This window comes from Balaenoptera physalus (genome assembly GCF_965194825.1).
Source record: "Balaenoptera physalus genome assembly, chromosome: X".
In the NCBI taxonomy this organism is placed as follows: Eukaryota; Metazoa; Chordata; class Mammalia; order Artiodactyla; family Balaenopteridae; genus Balaenoptera; species Balaenoptera physalus.
This window is the reverse complement of record NC_138903.1, coordinates 9489948-9510432: the sequence shown is the minus strand read 5'-3', so window position 1 is coordinate 9510432 and position 20485 is coordinate 9489948. Positions and strand designations below refer to the sequence as shown.

The following is a 20485-nucleotide window of genomic DNA, read 5'->3' as shown; positions in this document are numbered from 1 at the left end:
GTTTATTTAATGTTCATTCTCAGGGGGGAAAAAGCTGAACATAAAAATCAAAGACAAACAAAATGATTTTTAGAAAGTGATAGGCTCCCTTTTAGATCATTAGTAAAAAAAATCTGAATAATATAAGCATTCATAGAGAGAGCTCATACAGCTTGTAATTTGAAAGGTCTGTAAGCATTTGCTGGTGGAGCAATTTTCAATAAGGGAAATTATATGCAGATGGATAGTATGTTGTTTGGGTTATAATTAACTGGTAACTGTCGGGAGTGAAAATGTTACGTCTGTGTTAACAGAGGTAACACAGTAATCTAAGAACAAGCATTTTTACTTCTGCTTATTGAGCAAAATATAATACACCAAAGTAAGTTGCACTTTCCTAATGGGATTCAATGTACACATACACAGACTGGTAGTTTTCAAACAAAAGCAATATGCTATGGTGGAGAGAACTTGTCTTTGGCAAAGGACAGCATAGGTTAGAATCGTGGTCGGGCCATTGACCTCTGAGCAAACGTTCTTGACTCTTGTACACTTACCTTACTGCCTGGAAAATGGGGAAACACCATTAAGGGGAAGCTAGTAATGTCTTCAGCATACATTTGACTCTTCCTAGCATGATTTCCAATATTAAGAGTGACGATTTTAGTAATTGCTCAAGGAGGAAAGAGAGCAAATTTAAAGAAACAAAGGAAATAGTTCACCACCCAAAAGGTTGGAAACGATTGTTCTCACATATTTGATACGCAGAATTTCTTCTATTGTTCTTTGACAGAAAATTCTTATATTGTTACAGTTTAGTAGCATACCTTTCATCTTCATCTCTTAAGGAATTACCCACAGGGACATGAATGTAAAATGTCAGAATACTATTTTAACATCATCTACTAATTCTACAGGGAACAAGAAATATATGGTAAGACCTAAGTACGGGCGATGTCCCCAGTTCTGGCTGTGTTGTCATTCCTGTTATCCATTCCAGTTATTGTTTTAGCTCATGGCCATTTGAACATGGACAGCACCCTGAGCAGCCTTTCAGCTAGTATTTTCTTCATCACATCCCTAAATTATATAAAATTCAGTGATAGTAGTTGAGAATTATTTCCAAACCTCTATTTAAAAAGTCACATCATGAATGGTATGTCTGTTTGGAGTATTAACTAGATCTGAAGTTGATATAACTCTGAGGAAATAAATTAGCAGGAGTACCAGAAGTTAATTCAATTCTACTCACATCCATTTTATCATAGGAATTTTTACTTGAAATGAAATTAAAGAGATGCAGTCACCTGTCACAGAATTCTATGGAGTGAGTGCAAGTTTGTTCTAATTATAGATGACATTTTCCCCAGTAGAGTGCTAATATAGCTTGAGAATCATAAAATCTCTCTTTTTTATATTACCTAGTGCATCATCTTCATCATCATTGTGCTCTTAGGAGAATCGTAGTCATGTGCTAAGTCTCTTCTCAGTAGCATGCCATATATCTCCAAAATTTTTAAATCATTGGGATAAAATATTTATTGAGTATCTGTAATATGCAAAGCATAGCACACATATAAATATATGGCATGTTATCCATACAATGCAATATTATTCAGCCATAAAAAGGAATGAAGTACTGGCACACCCTACAACGTGGATGAACCTTGAGAGCATTAGGCTAAGTGAAAAAAGCCAGACACAAAAGACCATGTATTGTATGATTCCATTTCAGAAATGCCTAGAATAGGCAAATCCATAGAGACAGAAATTAAATTCATGGTTGCCAGGAGGTGGGGCAGAGAGAAATAGGGAGTGACTCCTAATGGGTTTGGGGTTTTTTTGGAGAGGATGATGGAAATGTTCTGGAATTAAATTAGTGGTGATAGTTGCACAACCGTGTGACTCTACTAAAAGCCACTCAATTGTAAATTTTAAAATGGTGAATTTTATGGCAGGTGAATTATATCTCAATCTAAAAAACGACATATCAAAAATATATACACGTCATTGCTCTCTAACCTCAGAAGCTTACCATCTTTATACATTATATAAAATATAGAAACAGGAAACGTTAAAGACAGTGCAGTGGTGTGGAATAATAGTACAAGAGTTGCCCCATGATGATACAGTTGATGATGATGACAATTATGATGATGAAACTAAAGTTTATTAAGTGCCATCTGATGTTCTAGCATTTTACATGTTTAAATAATTATTGGTTACTTTCCACATGCCAGGCATGTTCTACGTTCATGGAGTGTATCAGTGAGTAAAAGACAGAGATCCCTGTTCACAATCTCGCAGAGAGCAACTATGAACAATAGATATGATAAATAAATGATATGTTAAAAGGTGATATATGGAATCTAAAAAGAAAAATGGTACTGATGAACCTAGTGGCAGGGCAGGAATAAATACGCAGACATAGAGAATGGACTTGAGGACATGGGGAGGGGAGGGGGAAGCTGGGGCAAAGTGAGAGAAGCATCAACGTATATACACTACCAAATGTCAAATAGATAGCTAGTGGGAAGCAGCAGCATAGCCCAGGGAGATCAGCTCGGTGCTTTGTGACCACCTAGAGGGGTGGGATAGGGAGGGTGGGAGGGAGGCTCAAGAGGGAGGGGATATGGGGCCATATGTATGCATATGGCTGATTCACTTTGTTGTACAGCAGAAGCTAACACAGCATTGTGAAGCAATTATACTCCAATAAAGATGTATAAAAAATAAAATAAAATACTATTAGAGATTTTTTTTAAAAAGGTGAGAAAGGCTAAGGAAAAGGAAAAGAGAGCTGGCTAAGGGGCATTAGAAGTGCTGAGTTGCAAGTTTCAATAGGGTGGTTGGTTTTAAACAAAACCTGAGCATCTCTAGGGTAAGGGCCAGCACAGAGGCACCAACATGGAGGCGTACTTGGAATGTGGGAGAACTGGCGGGAAGCCAATGGTGCTGGCGTGGTATGAGGTCAAGGCTGTAGTACGAGAAGAGGTCCCAGAGGTGACATCTTGTAGTGCTTCCATGCTCTTAGCAATTAAATGTACAATTCGTCACCTAAAATAACTGCTATCGTTTACCATGAACCAGAGGCTTTGGAAAAAAGGTAGAATGATGTCTGGGCTTTGGGGATGCAAAGGATTTGGATAGATGTAGAGGCTATTCCATCATAGGGCTTTGTCACTGGAAAGGACAGAAATGGAAAAATGCAGAGCGTGTTTGGGTGTGCAGAAGGAGACCAGCTGGGCAGGAGTAGAGGTTTTAGATCAAAAAATAGTAATGCAGGTGGCTGGTGGGAAGAGAGAGACCCTGGATACCAGCGCAAGGAATGTGAGTTGTGTATAGTTGGCAGTTGTAAAGCACTGAGCATTTGCTCTCACCATCCTTGCTTTCTTGGGTTTCTAACAAGAAAGTTCGTCGGGAATGAGGAAGTTGAAGCAGGAAGTGGCCAGATGACTTGGCCACCTTTACATCACAATGAGAGTTGGAGCAGAGGCCAGACCCCTGGGTACCTACCCTGTCCCAGGCCCTCCTGACCTCTTAGCTCACAGATGAATGCAGTATATCTCAGGGCCCCAGACCAAATAATGACATTATGGGAACATCTAGAAATAGATTAATTAAAAAAGGAAAAGTCTTTAATGTCTTTCCTATAAAATATAGGGTTGCATTTAAAAAGTGTTGCCACAGAATATTCTCCAGGTAAACCTAGAGCTATTCAAAAATGCTCTTGCTTAGTCAGAAATAAAAACTACTTAATGAAAAGTCTATAAAAAGAATTTTAATAACCTTATTGCTCTATCATTTACATATCATAAAGTTCACCTGTTTAGAGTGTACAATTGAGTGGGTTTTAGTATGTTTTTTTGTATCTTTACAAAGTTTGTAACCATCACCACAATCTAGTTCCAGAACATTTTCATCACCTGAAAAGAAATCCCATACTCATACTATTTCCCTTCACCTAATCCCTAGACACCCACCAATCTTCTTGCTGACTTGATGGGTTTGTCTATTCTGGACATTTCATAAAAATGGAATCATACAATATGTGGTAGGAAAATGGATCTCTGAGAACCTCTACAGCAGGGTTTCTCAGAGTCAGCATTCTTGGCATTTGGACTAGATCATTCTTTGTTGTGGGAACTGTGCTGTGCACTGTAGGATGTTAGCAGCATCCCTGGCCTCTACCCACTAGATGCCAGTAACACCTCCTCCCCCAGTTGTGACAACCAAAAATGTCTCCAGACATGGCCATATGTTCCCTGTGGAAGAGGGGGAACAAAATTGCTCCCAGTCAAGAACCACAGATCTACACTTACCTAAGAATTGAGCTGAGTGTAGAGGTGTAGAAGTGGGGTGGGTGCCTGGACCCAGCATCTGTGGTGGCAAAATCACTGTTGCAGGGTCCTTGAAGATCTGAATGATGAACCCTGAGTTCTAAAATTCTGTGATTTCTTTTAGAAAATAGTGAAGAGATAAATAGGGGAAAGGAGGGACTTCCCTGGTGGCGCAGTGGTTAAGAATCTGCCTGCCAGTGCAGGGGACACGGGTTTGATCCCTGGTCTGGGAAGATCCCACATGCCGCAGAGCAGCTAAGCCCGTGAGCCACAACTACAGAGCCTGCGTGCCACAACTACTGAGCCCGCGTGACGCAACTACTGAAGCCCGTGCACCTAGAGCCCATGCTCCACAATGACAGAAGCCACTGCAATGAGAAGCCCTCACACCACAACCAAGAGTAGCCCGCACTCGCCACAACTAGAGAAAGCCCACGCACAGCAACAGAGACACAACGCAGCCCCCCCACCAAAAAAATGCAGCTGGCAAATCTAAAAAAAAAAAATACGGGAAAGGAGCACAATAGTTATTGAGGTAAAATTATTGTTCAAAAAAAGATCTGGTGGGAAAAACCATCCACTTTTCAGAGTATTAAAAAAGATTGAAATTGTTATTTAAAAAATAAAATAAAATGGTATGTGCCAGTGGTCTTCACCTTCATTATGAAGCATTGGAACCATGGTGCCAATAATTCAAAAAGTATATCAGTTTGGATTTGGCATGTTCTCTGCTACAGCCACAAAAGTGTATTAATGGTTCTCAGAGAGTTTTGCTTAACTCAGCTTTAAAATTATACTGCAGCCTTTTGCGCCAGAAACTCTGGTCTGAGGTGCCAGGTGCCAGGTGTGAGGCCTCTGTATGCGGCCCCCTGTGAGCCAGTGAAGCCAGACTAAGCACAAAGGAAAAGAAAAAGACCGTGGTTGACCGTGGGTAACCGAAACTGCAGGGAGCCAAACTGCAGATCCTTCATATTGCATGCCTGGATGCTACAACCAGACTTCACAAGTGAGGAGGCGTGGTTAGCCTGGGGTCTCCATCTTTAGCAGAGATGGTCCAGATAAACTATTCTTTCAAGCAGAGTTTGGGCTACACTGCAGCCGTGTGGCTGACAGGGTCTTGGTGCTCCAGCCTGGTGTGAGGCCTGAGCCTCTGTGGTGGGAGAGCCGAGTTCAGGACATTGGTCCACCAGAGACCTCCCGACCACATGTAATATCAATCAATAAGAGCTCTCCCAGAGATCTCCATCTCAACACTAAGACCCAACTCCACTCAACGGCCAGCAAGCTCCAGTGCTGGACACCCCATGCCAAACAACTAGTAAGACAGGAGCACAATCCCACCCATTAGCAGAGAGGCTGCCTAAAGTCATACTAAGTTCACAGACACCCCAAAATACATTACCAGATGTGGCACTGCCAACCAGAAAGATAAGATCCAGCCTCACCCACCAGAAAACAGGCACCAGTCCCCTCCACCAGGAAGCCTACACAACTCACTGAACCAACCTCACCCACTGAAGGCAGACAACAAAAACAACGGGAACTACGAACCTGCAGCCTGCAAAAAGGAGACCCCAAACACAGTAAGTTAAACAAAATGAGAAGACAGAGAAATATGCAGCAGATGAAGGAGCAAGGTGAAAACGAAACAGACCAAACAAATGAAGAGGAAATAGGCAGTCTACCTGAAAAAGAATTCAGAGTAATGATAGTAAAGATGATCCAAAATCTTGGACATAGAATAGAGAAAATATAAGAAATGTTTAACAAGGACCTAGAAGAACTAAAGGGCAAACAAACAATGATGAACAACACAATAAATGAAATTAAAAGTTCTCTAGAAGGAATCAATAGCAGAATAACTGAGGCAGAAGTATGGATAAGTGACCTGGAAGACAAAATAGTGGAAATAACTGCTGCAGAGCAGAATAAAGAAAAAAGAATGAAAAGAATTGAGGACAGTCTCAGAGACTGCTGGGATGAGATTAAACACACCAACATTCGAATTATAGGGGTCCCAGAAGAAGAAGAGAAAAAGAAAGGGCCGGAGAAAATATTTGAAGAGTTTATAGTTGAAAACTTCCCTAACATGGGAAAGGAAATAGTCAATCAAGTCAAGGAAGTGCAGAGAGTCCCATACAGGATAAATCCAAGGAGAAACATGCCAAGACACATATTAATCAAACTATCAAAAATTAAATACAAAGAAAAAATATTAAAAGCAGCAAAGGAAAAGCAATAAACAACATACAAGGGAATCCCCATAAGGTTAACAGCTGATCTTTCAGCAGAAACTCTGCAAGCCAGAAGGGAGTGGCAGGACATATTTAAAGTGATGAAAGGGAAAAACCTACAACCAAGATTACTCTACCCAGCAAGGATCTCATTCAGATTTGACAGAGAAATTAAAACCTTTACAGACAAGCAAAAGCTAAGAGAATTCAGCACCACTAAACCAGCTTTACAACAAATGTTAAAGGAACTTCTCTAGAAGTTCTAGAAACACAAGAGAAGGAAAAGACCTACAATAACAAACCCAAAACAATTAAGAAAATGGTCATAGGAACATACATATCAATAACTACCTTAAATGTAAATGGATTAAATGCTCTAACCAAAAGACATAGACTGGCTGAATGGATACAAAAACGAGACCCGTATATATGCTGTCTACAAGAGACCCACTTCAGACCTAGTGACACATACAGACTGAAAGTGAGTGGGTGGAAAAAGATATTCCATGCAAATGGACATCAAAAGAAAGCTGGAGTAACAATTCTCATATCAGACAAAATTGACTTTAAAATGAACACTATTACAAGAGACAAAGAAGGACACTACATAATGATCAAGGGATCCATCCAAGAAGAAGATATAACAATTGTAAATATTTATGCACCCAACATAGGAGCACCTCAATACATAAGGCAAATGCTAACAGCCATAAAAGGGGAAATCGACAGTAACACAATCATAGTAGGGGACTTTAACACCCCACTTTCACCAATGGACAGATCATCCAAAATGAAAATAAATAAGGAAACACAAGCTTTAAATGATACATTAAACAAGATGGACTTAATTGATATTTATAGGACATTCCATGCAAAAACAACAGAATACACTTTCTTCTCAAGTGCTCATGGAACATTCTCGAGGATAGATCATATCTTGGGTCACAAATCAAGCCTTGGTAAATTCAAGAAAATTGAAATCATATCAAGTATCTTTTCCGACCACAACGCTATGAGACTAGATATCAGTTACATGAAAAAATCTGTAAAACATAGAAACACATGGAAGCTAAACAATACACGACTAAATAACCAAGAGATCACTGAAGAAATCAAAGAGGAAATCAAAAAATACCTAGAAACAAATGACAATGAAAACATGATGACCCAAAACCTATGGGATGCAGCAAAAGCAGTTCTAAGAGGGAAGTTTATAGCAATACAGTCCTACGTCATGAAACAAGAAACATCTCAAATAAACAACCTAACCTTACACCTAAAGCAATTAGAGAAAGAAGAAAAAAAAAACCAAAGTTAGCAGAAGGAAAGAAATCATAAAGATCAGATCAGAAATAAATGAAAAAGCAATGAAGGAAACAATAGCAAAGATCAATAAAACTAAAAGCTGGTTCTTTGAGAAGATAAACAAAATTGATAAACCATTAGCCAGACTCATCAAGAAAAAAAGGGAGAAGACTCAAATCAATAGAATTAGAAATGGAAAAGGAGAAGTAACAACTGACACTGCAGAAATACAAATGATCATGAGGGATTAGTACAAGCAACTCTATGCCAATAAAATGGACAACCTGGAAGAAATGGACAAATTCTTAGAAAGGTATAACCTTCCAAGACTGAACCAGGAAGAAATAGAAAATATGAACAGACCAATCACAAGTAATGAAATTGAAACTGTGATTAAAAATCTTCCAACAAACAAAAGCCCAGGACCAGATGGCTTCACAGGCGAATTCTATCAAACATTTAGAGAAGAGCTAACACCTATCCTTCTCAAACTCTTCCAAAATATAGCAGAGGGAGGAACACTCCAAACTCATTCTACGAGGCCACCATCACCCTGATACCAAAACCAGACAAAGATGTCACAAAGAAAAAAAACTACAGACCAATATCACTGATGAACACAGATGCAAAAATCCTCAACAAAATACTAGCAAACAGAATCGAACAGCACATTAGAAGATTCATACACCTTGATCAAGTGGGGTTTATCCCAGGAATGCAAGGATTCTTCAATATACGCAAATCAATCAATGTAATAAACCATATTAACAAATTGAAGGAGAAAAACCATATGATCATCTCAATAGATGCAGAAAAAGGTTTCGACAAAATTCAACACCCATTTTTGATAAAAACCCTCCAGAAAGTAGGCATAGAGGGAACTTGCCTCAACCTAATAAAGGCCATATATGACAAACCCACAGCCAACATTGTTCTCAATGGTGAAAAACTGAAACCATTTCCTCTAAGATCAGGAACAAGACAAGGTAGTCCCCTCTCACCACTATTATTCAACATAGTTTTGGAAGTTTTAGCCACAGCAATCAGATCAGAGAAGAAAAAGAAATAAAAGGAATCTAAACCATTAAAGAAGAAGTAAAGCTGTCACTGTTTGCAGATGACATGACACTATACACAGAGAATCCTAAAGATGCTACCAGAAAACTACTAGAGCTAATCAATGAATTTGGTAAAGTAGCAGGATACACAATTAATGCACAGAAATCTCTTGCATTCCTGTACACTAATGACGAAAAATCTGAAAGAGAAATTAAGGAAACACTCCCATTTACCATTGCAACAAAAAGAATAAAATACCTAGAGATAAACCTGCCTAAGGAGACAAAAGACCTGTATGCAGAAAACTATAAGACACTGATGAAAGAAATTAAAGATGATACAAACAGATGGAGAGATATACCATGTTCTTGGATTGGAAGAATCAGCATTGTGAAAATGACTGTACTGCCCAAATCAATCTACAGATTCAATGCAATCCCTATCAATCTACCAATGGCATTTTTCACAGAACTAGAACAAAAAATTTCACGATTTGTATGGAAACACAAAAGACCCCGAATAGCCAACGAAATCTTGAGAAAGAAAAGCAAAGCTGGAGGAATCAGGCCCCCTGACTTCAGACTGTACTTCAAAGCTACAGTAATCAAGACAGTATGGTACTGGCACAAAAACAGAAATAGAGATCAATGTAACAGGATAGAAAGCCCAGAGAGAAACCCACGCACATATGGTCACCTTATCTTTGTTAAAGGAGACAAGACTATACAACGGAGAAAAGACACCCTCTTCAATAAGTGGTGCTGGGAAAACGGGACAGCTGCATGTAAAAGAATGAAATTAGAACACTCCCTAACACCATACACAAAAGTAAACTCAAAATGGATTAAAGACCTAAATGTAAGGCCAGATACTATAAAACTCTTAGAGGAAAGCATAGGCAGAACACTCTATGACATAAATCACAGCAAGATCCTTTTTGACCCACCTCCTAGGGAAATGGAAATTAAAAAAAATAAACAAATGGGACCTAATGGAACTTAAAATCTTTAGCACAGCAATGGAAACCATAAACAAGACCAAAAGACAACTCTCAGAATGGGAGAAAATATTTGCAAATGAAGCAACTGTCAAAGGATTAATCTCTAAAATATACAAGCAGCTCATGCAGCTCAATAGCAAAAAAGCAAACAACCCGAACCAAAAATGGACAGAAGACCTAAATAGACATTTCTCCAAAGCAGATATACAGATTGTCAACAAGCATATGAAAGGATGCTCTACATCACTTATCATTAGAGAAATGCAAATCAAAACTACAATGAGGTATCACCTCACACCAGTCAGAATGGCCATCATCAAAAAATCTAGAAACAATAAATGCTGGAGAGGATGTGGAGAAAAGGGAACCCTCTTGCACTGTTGGTGGGAATGTAAATTGATACAGCCACTATGGAGAACAGTATGGAGGTTCCTTAAAAAACTAAAAATAGAACTACCATACGACCCAGCAATCCCACTACTGGGCATGTACCCTGAGAAAACCGTAATTCAACAAGAGTCATGTACCACAATGTTCATTGTAGCACTATTTACACTAGCCAGGACATGGAAGCAACCTACGTGTCCATCAACAGATGAATGGATAAAGCAGATGTGGCACATATATACAATGGAATACTACTCAGCCATAAAAAGAAGCAAAATTGAGTTATTTGTAGTGAGGTGGATGGACCTAGAGTCTGTCATACAGAGTGAAGTAAGTCAGAAAGAGAAAAACAAATACCATATGCTAACACATATATATGGAATCTAAGGGGAAAAAAGAAGGTCATGAAGAACCTAGGGGCAAGGCAGGAATACAGACGCAGACCTACTAGAGAATGGACTTGAAGACACGGGGAGGGGGAAGGTAAGCTGGGACAAAGTGAGAGAGTGGCATGGACATATATACACTACCAAATGTCAAATAGATAGCTAGTGGGAAGCAGCTGCATAGCACAGGGAGATCAGCTCGGTGCTTTGTGACCACCTAGAGGGGTGGGATAGGGAGGGTGGGAGGGAGACGCAAGAGGGAGGGGATATGGGGGTATATGTTTACGTATAGCTGATTCACTTCGTTATACAGCAGAAACTAACACAACATTGTAAAGCTACTATACTCCAATAAAGATGTTAAAAAAAATTATACTGCAGATTATAAGCACCCCTTGAGCAGCAAAAAGAAGCATAAGATTTGATTTATGCCGTGGCTAATGAAAACAAGCGGGCAATCGCAGTTTAATCATATCCTCCTCATGTCAATTAGTCTAAGGAATGGGAGAAAGAGAGGAAGCATGTAGGGTTCAGAAATATGTACATTTTAGAAAGTCAGTTTATAAGCGTGACCTCTTTTCTGTTCAGAATTGCGTGAGTGCAGGAGGCCCTCTTCCTCCCTGGTAACCCGTTTATGAATGAATGGGCTGAAGGAAATCGTGTCTATGGTTTGTTCTTGTTCTCAAGATCTGCCCTGCTCAGAGTGGGAATCTTAAAATTATGGAGGTAATAACTAGCCCACTTCCTGCTCTCAATTTTAAGGAAGTGTTTTCTCGTACTGCCTTAGTCTGTGTAACCTTGGCTGCCTAGGACTTGATGCCGTGTGTATGGCAGTGCTATCAGACTAAAGTTGGTAAACTCGAGTTGTGTTTACGAGTAGGTTGCTGTTGTACAATGGCTTCTTTGTGAATATAAAACGTGAATTTTCTTATTTCTCATAGACTATAGCAATTCCAGAATGTTGCTTTTAACTCTTGTTTATATCAGGGATATTGCAGAATGCCTTAAACTCATGCTGACTTAAAATTATTTTAAAAGTTTATTTAACAAACATCCAAAGATATTTTTAAGATTTTAAGTGCATATATTTAGATTCTTCCTTAACTTATTCTCCCACCCCGTCCATTAGAAAGTGGAATAGGTAGAGAATCTGAAAGAGTCTGGGTCTCACAGATCAGCTATTAAATTGAGTAAAAGCAAAACTTCTGGAAAAAAACCCCACCATAACTGTGTGGTGGTTCATCTGGAAAGATCTGTTCCCACTCAGTTCTTCATAGAATTGTTTTGGGGATTAAATGAAATTATCTCAATGAAGTACGTGGAGTAGAGTTTAAGCCTAGTAAGCACTTAAGAAACTGGGAGCTAATATATACACATTAGCTGAAACATCTGAAACCATAACATGGTAGAATATCACCTTGTGATCAATTTTCTCATAAAACTGCACAAGCTGAAACCACGTAATATTGGGTCCCTTTACAAAATGCTTCTTGAAGGGCCACCTCTGACTTCTTTTATAATATAAATTTAGAAGAAATTGGTCTCAATGCAGACTACACTTTAGAGCCACTTGGGTAACTTTTAAATAATACTCCTGTCTGGGTCCCATTCCATCTAGCTTCTGATTTAATTGGTCTGAGCAATGGCTCCAAGTCATTGTGTTTTTCAATCACCTGGGGAGCTTTTACAAATATTTTCGTCCAGGTACCGCCCCCTAGAAATTCTGTTTCAGTTGAATATAATGTGCAACCAGGGTTGAACTCCATGGGACACAATCTGTTCCACTTTATGAATTGTTATATATGTCTCTTAGACATTTACTGTATATGAAAAGTTGTAGTTCTATCAACTTTGCCCAAATCAGTGGGTTTTTTTCTTTTAAGCGAAGTTCCATTCAGTGCCATGAGTGGAATTAAGTACACTCAACACAGTAGCATTTGCAGTTGATTGTAAAATAGGAGTATCAGACCCACTGAGTTTTAGCATGCTGGCAGATCCACGGTGAGCCCCCAGAAAACATTTGCTGATGGTGGGCAAAAACGGTGTCGTTCATGGTCTCTTGATTTATCCACGAGTATTTCATTTCAAACAGAATCTCTCACAGAGTCCGCACGAGGCTGCTAAAATGTTGATTCAATGAATGAGTGCATTTCATGAACCACCCATCTGAGTAGGTTACTTTGGGTGTAGCTGTGTTGATTTTTCCTTCCTCTCAATATATGGTTTTCTTCATTTAATCAAACAAATCCAATTGTTTTGCCATTTTGTAGACACATTCTTTGTGTGGCCAAAAATCCTGTTTGCGGTGGTCACACCGCAACTAGATTAGAATGTGGGGCAGCCCAGCAAACAAGTGTTAATTTGAATCAAGTGTTAAGACTGCCAGCAACAAACCAACGTGACCACCCTCACTGGGTTCAATTAGCAACCCTGCAGGCGAGGCACTAGGTTTATTCCATTATCATTTCCTTCATCCAGCAAAATCCCTCATCTTCCTGAGTGATGAAATAATAATGATCTCAAATGTAAGGCATATTTTGTTCATCTTAATTTTCTCTATGTCCTTTCTCTCTGAGTACAAGCATAATACATGTTGGTAAATAAATTCAAACAATATTGAAATACATTAGGCAGAATGTTAAAATCCTTAAGAATCCCCTCCTAAAGCAATAGTTACTATTAACCATTTGAGAATATTTTTTCTGCTCTTTCTGTGCTTAGGCTCACATATATTTCCTGTAAAAATTATAGTAGACATCATGCTGTTCTGCCACTTCCTTGTTTACCTTTATATATAGTGGACATCTTTCCAAGTTTATACAGAGAGAGCTACTTCGTTTTTCTTAATGGCTGCATAGAATTCCATTGAGTAGATATCCCATTTCGTAGTTTATGTAGCTAGTCACCCACTGATGGATACTTAGGTTGTTGATGTTTATATGTGCATGTATGTGTGTGTGTACATATATATATAGAATAGAATGCACACGTAGAAAAGTGCACCTATCATACAATCATACATAAGCTTACAACTTAATGTTTCCCCAAAGTGAACACACCTATGCCAGATGAGGAAACAACATGACCAGCACCCTGGGCCCCCCTTGAACGCCCTTCCAGTCACTTCTCCCCAACAGTAACTCCTAATCTGTCTTTTCACAGCACAGATTTGCCTATTTTTATACTTTGCATTAATGGTTTTATACAGTGTGTTCTCTTTAGTGTCAGACTTCTTTCATTCAACATGTCTGTGGAATTCATCCATATTGTTGTAGGCGGTTGCAGTTTGTTTATTCATTCTCATTGCTACACAGTGTTGCATTGTGTTGGTATACCACAATTCATCCATTCTACTTTGATGAACGTTTGCAGAGTTTACAGTCTTTGGCTGTTGCAAATAGTGCCACTATGAACATTCTTACGCACGTTTTGGTGAACATAGGCATGCATTTCTGTTGTTTTTATGTTGTTGTTGTTTTTTTTTAGCTCTCAGAGGTGGTGTTGAGGTGAATATCTTTGTGAATGTACCTTGCACCTTCTGTATTTCTATAAAATACATTCTTAGAAGTAGAATTGCTGGGTCAAATGGGATGCACAGTTACATTCTGAGTAGATATGCAGAACTGCTCTCCAAAAATATTTTAACTACATCCCAAACAACCCACTGTGGCTGCGTCCCTTTGCTATTGCCATTATCTGTGACACAGACACTGCTGTTGTGTCTTCTGGGCTATGAGGCAAGGCTAATGAAAACCAAAATCTTCTTTTTGGCCCTTTTCAGACACTTCCTAGTGCGCTACTGCCTCTCCCATGTGTCCACTGAAGGACAAAAATTTAAATGACCTAGAGTTCCAGGGTGCCAGGGCATAGTGCGAAAATGCCAACTGAAACTATTGAGTAAACGGATGCTATGAGAAGATGCACCAAACAGACCCCATGGCTGTAAGTGCCCTCCACCCCCGGTTGAGATAACCTCATTTCCCAGATAGAGATTCTAACCTGGAAATGAGAAGCACATGTCTTACCAACAATTGGCCCATTCAAAATGCCCTCTCCTTGAGAGGCATTCGGCTTGGGCACTATTTGCTAATCTTGAAGCTCTTGACACTTAGAGCGGGATCATTCTTTGTTTGGGGGGCCGTCCTGGGCACTGTGGGATGTTTAGCAGCACCCCTAGCCTCTGTCCACTAGATGCCAGTAGCACTCCACCCCTCAGCTGCGACAACCAAAAATGTCTCCAAGTATTGCCGCATGTCCCCTGGGAGGTAGAGTCACCCCCAGTTGAGGACCACTGGGCTACTGCTTACAGAGGGCCCTGGCTCTAAATCAAATTATGCTCAGATTCTGGCTCCACCACTTCCTGTTGTGTGACCTTGGGCAGAGTACCCAAATTCTCTGTGCCTCAGTTGACTCATCTGTAAAATAGAGATGTTTGTGGTAATACTTACCTTAATCCGTTGTTGTAAAGATTCAATGAGGTTCTTCACGTGAAGCACGTAGCACAGTCTTTGGCAGAAAATAAGTATTCCAAGTTGTTAGCTTTATTAGTTGTAATCTTTATTATTATTACTATTATTATTATTTAAAAACCGAGGTGGTGGAAACAAGTATTCAGTTTCTGAAAAAGGATGTGGATAATATATATCTGAAAGACATCAAAGGACAGTGTTCTTGGAACAGGCAGTGGGAAATGTGGAGAAAGCATTATTTAAGTGCTACGAAGGAAAACAGCAGCATTTGGTTGTACCTCCGTTCCTTCTCAAATTAGCATTTCTGGAAACCAGAATTTGTGGAAAATGGACTTTGGCAGCAGAATTGGGCGTTTTTAGGAACGTGCTCAATCACCGTGGGAAAGTATATATTTTATCGTGTTCTTCTTGTTAATATGAAATTAGTAAATTTTCAATAGTTTGTTGAACACTTATTTTAAACAATAAAATAAGTTCAGTGCTAAAATAGCCATATTGTTTTTGATATTATTGAGTAGAGAATTTTATGTCGTGAGCTTTGTTGTGGCGATTCTCTCCTCATAACATCTTCTCCCACCAGAGGGCTAACTTAGATAAACCTGGGTGCCAGGAAATGTTGTCTTCTTGTCAGTTGGACAGAGTGGCATTCTGGACAGGGTTCTAGATGAGTGTGAGGCCAGGGCTGTGTCTTTGTGTTGCCAAAGTGCCATCGTGGCAAGTCACTTCTTCCCTTTGGGTCTCAGGTTCTCAACTGAGCAGGTGGGAATAGTTCAGCGTTTCCCATCTGTGTTCTGAGGAATCTGAGGGGTGTGAAGACATGTTCTGAAAAGAAAAAAAGAAAAGGAGGTGAGATTATAGCAAATGTATTTAGAAGATACTCTGAGTTACAATGTTCCCTCTGCAGGACTTCTCAAGTTTTCCTTAGTTATAGTTATTGTGATTCTTTAAGATGGGGCTCACATGAACAACTTTCTCAGACTTACTTGATCATGGAACAGTTTGGAAAATCCTGCATTAAATAGTTTATGAGTCCCTTGTAGGCATAGAAATTTTGATTCCCTCTGTGTTCATTTTCTATTCCTGCTGTGTCAAATTACCACAAACTTAATGGCTTAAAACAGTACACACATTATCTTACAGCTCTGTAGGTTAGAAACCTGACACAGGTCTCACTGGACCAAAATCAAAGTGTCAGGAGGGCTGAATTCCTTCTGGGGGCTCTAGGGAAGAATCCACTTCTTTGCTTTTTCTAGCTTTTAGGAGCCACCCACATTCCTAGGCTCATGGCACCCTGTCTCCAACTTCAAAGCCAGAAATATTGCATCTCTCTGACCAATTTTCCATAGTCATATTTGCCTCTCTGAACTTTGCTGAAAAAGGTGCTCCTATTTCAAGGGCCCATATATTTTTATTGGGCCCACATGGGTAATCCAGGGGACTCTCCACATCTCAAAGTCATTAATTTAATTACATCCACAAAGTCCCTTTTGCCATGTAAGGCAACATACAGTTGAACCTTGAACAATGCAAGGGGGGGGTGTCGTTAGGGGCACCAACACCCCCCCACCCACGCAGCTGAAATTTAGCATGTAACTTACAGTGGCCCTCAGTAAACGGGGTTCCTTCGCATATACGCTTCCGTATCTGCAAACTCAACCAACTGCAGAACGTGTAGTACTGTAGTATTTACTACTGGGGGGAAAAACTGCACATAAGTGGACCCACACAGTTCAAACCCGTGTTGTTCAAGGGTCAACTTTACTTCCAGGTTTCAGGGATTAGGGTGTGAACGTCTTTGGGGGGGGGCCATTATTCTGCCAACCACATTATCTGTCTCAGTGGCTTCTCCATTTTTCTTTTTTTTTTCTTTTTTCTTTTATTTTTGGCTGTGTTGGATCTTCATTGCTGTGCATGGGCTTTCTCTAGTTGCGGCGAGTGGGAGCTACTGTTCGTTGCAGTGCATGGGCTTCTCATTGCGGTGGCTTCCCTTGTTGCAGAGCACGGGTTCTAGGCATGCGGGATTCAGTAGTTGTGGCACGTGGGCTCAGTAGTTGTGGCACATGGGCTTAGTTGCTCTGTGGCATGTGGGATCTTCCCGGGCCAGGGATTGAACCCGTGTCCCCTGCATTGGCAGGCAGATTCTTAATCACTGCGCCACCAGGGAAGCCCTTCTCCATTTTTCAACAGTGGAGACTGTGAGGGACTATTCTGTAGAGCCAGAAAGAAGCTAGGGTGATTATCTTTCTTGTTTATTTGCTTCTGACCCTATTAAGCATTGCAGTATGGAATGACTATCTTGCAGGAGGTATTAAGCTCTTCTGGCTTTTCCTCACCTGAAGAGCAATAAAATCAAAGAACACAAGAGTAATTAAAACAAGGCTACTGAACTGTTCTGTGCAGCATTTTGTTTTTAGCTTCTCTCCTTATATAGACAAGAATATCTCCTTGAAAGAAACTGGGATCTGAACTGTACTTTATTTTAACATGTAAAATTGCCAGGCTAGATATCAACACTTAGTCATTGGAATTAAAATATGAACATAAAGGGATTAAGAGAGTTTACTTGCTCTTTTTGGTAGAGCCATTACCTGGCTCAGTTTCTAAAAAAATGAACACTCCAAATGTTTAAATTTTTCAAGCCTCTCATGATCATCAGCTTGTGAAGAGAAAAGAAACTGAAGAATTGTATTCCTTCTCACTGCTTGGTAAAAGCTCCAAAAGCCAATCTATATGAAGTGGAAGCATTGTATGGGTTTGCTTGTACTTGATATTTTATCTCACATGAAAGGAATGAAGTGGAAAATGAGTTTTGCACTAAAATTATTTTAAAATCTTGGTGTTCAAACTCACGTTGTTTAAGTTTTTGTTGTTGGCTTTGTTTGGCTATTTGTAGAGTTATCATATGGTCCAGCAATTCCACTCCTAGGCATATACTCAAGAGAATTGAAAACATGTTCACATGAAAATTCACAGCAGCTTTATTCAAAATGGCCAAAAAGTGGAAACAACCCAAATATCCGTCAACTGATGAATGGATAAACAAAAGTTGGTATATCCATACAGTGAATGTATTCAGCCATAAGAAGGAATGAAGTACTAATGCATGCTACAATATTGATGAACCCTGAAAACATGCTAAGAGAAAGAAACCAGAAACAAAAGGCCGCATTTTGTATAATTCCACTTATATTAAAAGTCAAAGGTAGGCAAACCTATAGAGACATAGAGTAGATTAGTGGTAGTCAGGGCTGGAGGTGAGAGGGAATGGAGAGTGATTGCTAGTAGAGTTTCTTCTGGGGGTGATTAAAATATTCTGGAATTAGATAATGGTAATGGTTGCATATATCTGCATATATCTAAAAAAACACTGAATCATTTACTATAAAATGGTAAATTCTATGGTATGTAAATATTATCTTAAAAAATTTGCATCAGAACTTTGGGTATCTGGTCTGGCATTTAAGAAGCTTGGAAGACACCACTCCACCTAACAAGTACAAGTCTGAACAAACTGAAAAATTAACAACTCTGCTTAGATCCATTAGAGAAGGGAGGTCACAGCGCACACTGATGCCTCCAAAAACTGGAGAAACCAACAGATGAATACAGAGAATCACAACTTATTGGAGCAGCAGTCTCCAAGGGAACCAGTGCTGGGGTAGGGAAACCTGAACTGTAATTGATGAATTGCTAGAGACTCAGTGTGGACCACTCTCAGAGTTAAAAACCCCAGGGAAACCCAGTCATCAGGAGGCCTCCACACTTTTGCAAGTTTTACCTCTTGGATCTCTACCAGGTTCACAGATGTTGTGATCATCTATGCAGAAGATCTAAAATAATCGAAAAGGTCTTCCTTGGTGGCACAGTGGTTAAGAATCTGCCTGCCAATCCAGGGGACACGGGTTCGAGCCCTGGTCCGGGAAGATCCCACATGCCATGGAGCAACTAAGCCTGTGCGCCATAACTACTGAGCCTGTGCTCTAGAGCCCGTGAGCCACAACTACTGAGCCCACGTGCCACAACTACTGAAGCCCGTGCGCCTAGAGCCCATGTTCCACAACAACAGAAGCCACTGCAATGAGAAGCCCGCGCACCACAACAAAGAGTAGCCCCCGCTCACTGCAACTAGAGGAAGCCCACGCAAAACCCAATGCAGCCAAAAATGAATAAATAAAATTAAAAATAAATAAATAAATAGAATAATCGACAAAAAACCTGGAACTAATAAGCAATTATAGCAAGGTTGTAGGACACAAGGTTAATATACAAAGTCGCTTTTCTATATACCAACAATAAACAACTAGAATTTGAAATTAATACCACAATACCATTTATATTAGCATCCCCCAAAATGAAATACTTAGGTATAAATGTAACCAAATTTGTACACCATCTATGTGAGGGAAACTACAAACCTTTGATGAATAAAAACAAGGAAGAACTAAATAAATGGAGAGATAGCACATGTTCATGGATAGGAAGACTCACTATTGTGAAGATGTCAATTCTTCTCAACTTGATCTACAGATTCAGGGGAATCCCAATCAAAATCCCAGCAAGTTATTTTGTGGATATTGTCAAACTAATTCTAAAGTTTCTGTGAGAAGGCAAAAGACCCAGAATAGCCGACACAATATTGAAAGAGAAGAACAAAGTTGGAGGACTAACACTACCTGACTTCATGACTTAGTATAAAATGACAGTCATCAAGACAGTGTGGTATTGGCAAGAGAACAGGCAAATAGATCAATGGAACAGAATAGAGAGCCCAGAAATAGGCCCACATAAATACAGTCAACTGATCTTTGCCACGAGAGCAAAGGCCATACGATGGAGCAAAGAGAGTCTCTTCAACAAATGGTGCTGGAACAAGTGGACATCCACAAACAAAAATTTGACTCTAGGCATAGACCTTACACTCTTCACAAAAATTAACTCAAGGTGGCTCACAGACCTAAATGTAAAATGCAAAACTATAAAACTCCTAGAAGGTTAACACAGGAGAAAACCCATATGACCTTGGGTATGGTGATATAACACCAGAGGCATGATCCATGAAATAAATAACTGATAAGCTGGACTTCATTAAAATTAAAAACTCTGCTCAGTGAAAGACAATGTCAAGAGAATGAGAAAACAAATCACAGACTGGGAGAAAATATTTGCAAAAGACACATCTGATAAAAGATTGATGTCTAAAATATACAAAGATCTCTTAAGACTCAACAATAAGAAAACAAACAACCCTATTAAAAAATAGCCAAAGACCATAACAGACACTCTACCAAAGAAGATATACAGATGGCAAATAAGCACGTGAAAAGAT

The 20485-nt window shown here is 39.6% G+C and overlaps 1 protein-coding gene across 11 annotated transcripts in view; it reads left to right on the top strand.

The window, feature by feature from the left end:
* Nucleotides 1-20485, top strand: part of ARHGAP6 (Rho GTPase activating protein 6) — a 497891-nt gene that overhangs the window by 371049 nt on the left and 106357 nt on the right. The window lies entirely within an intron of this gene.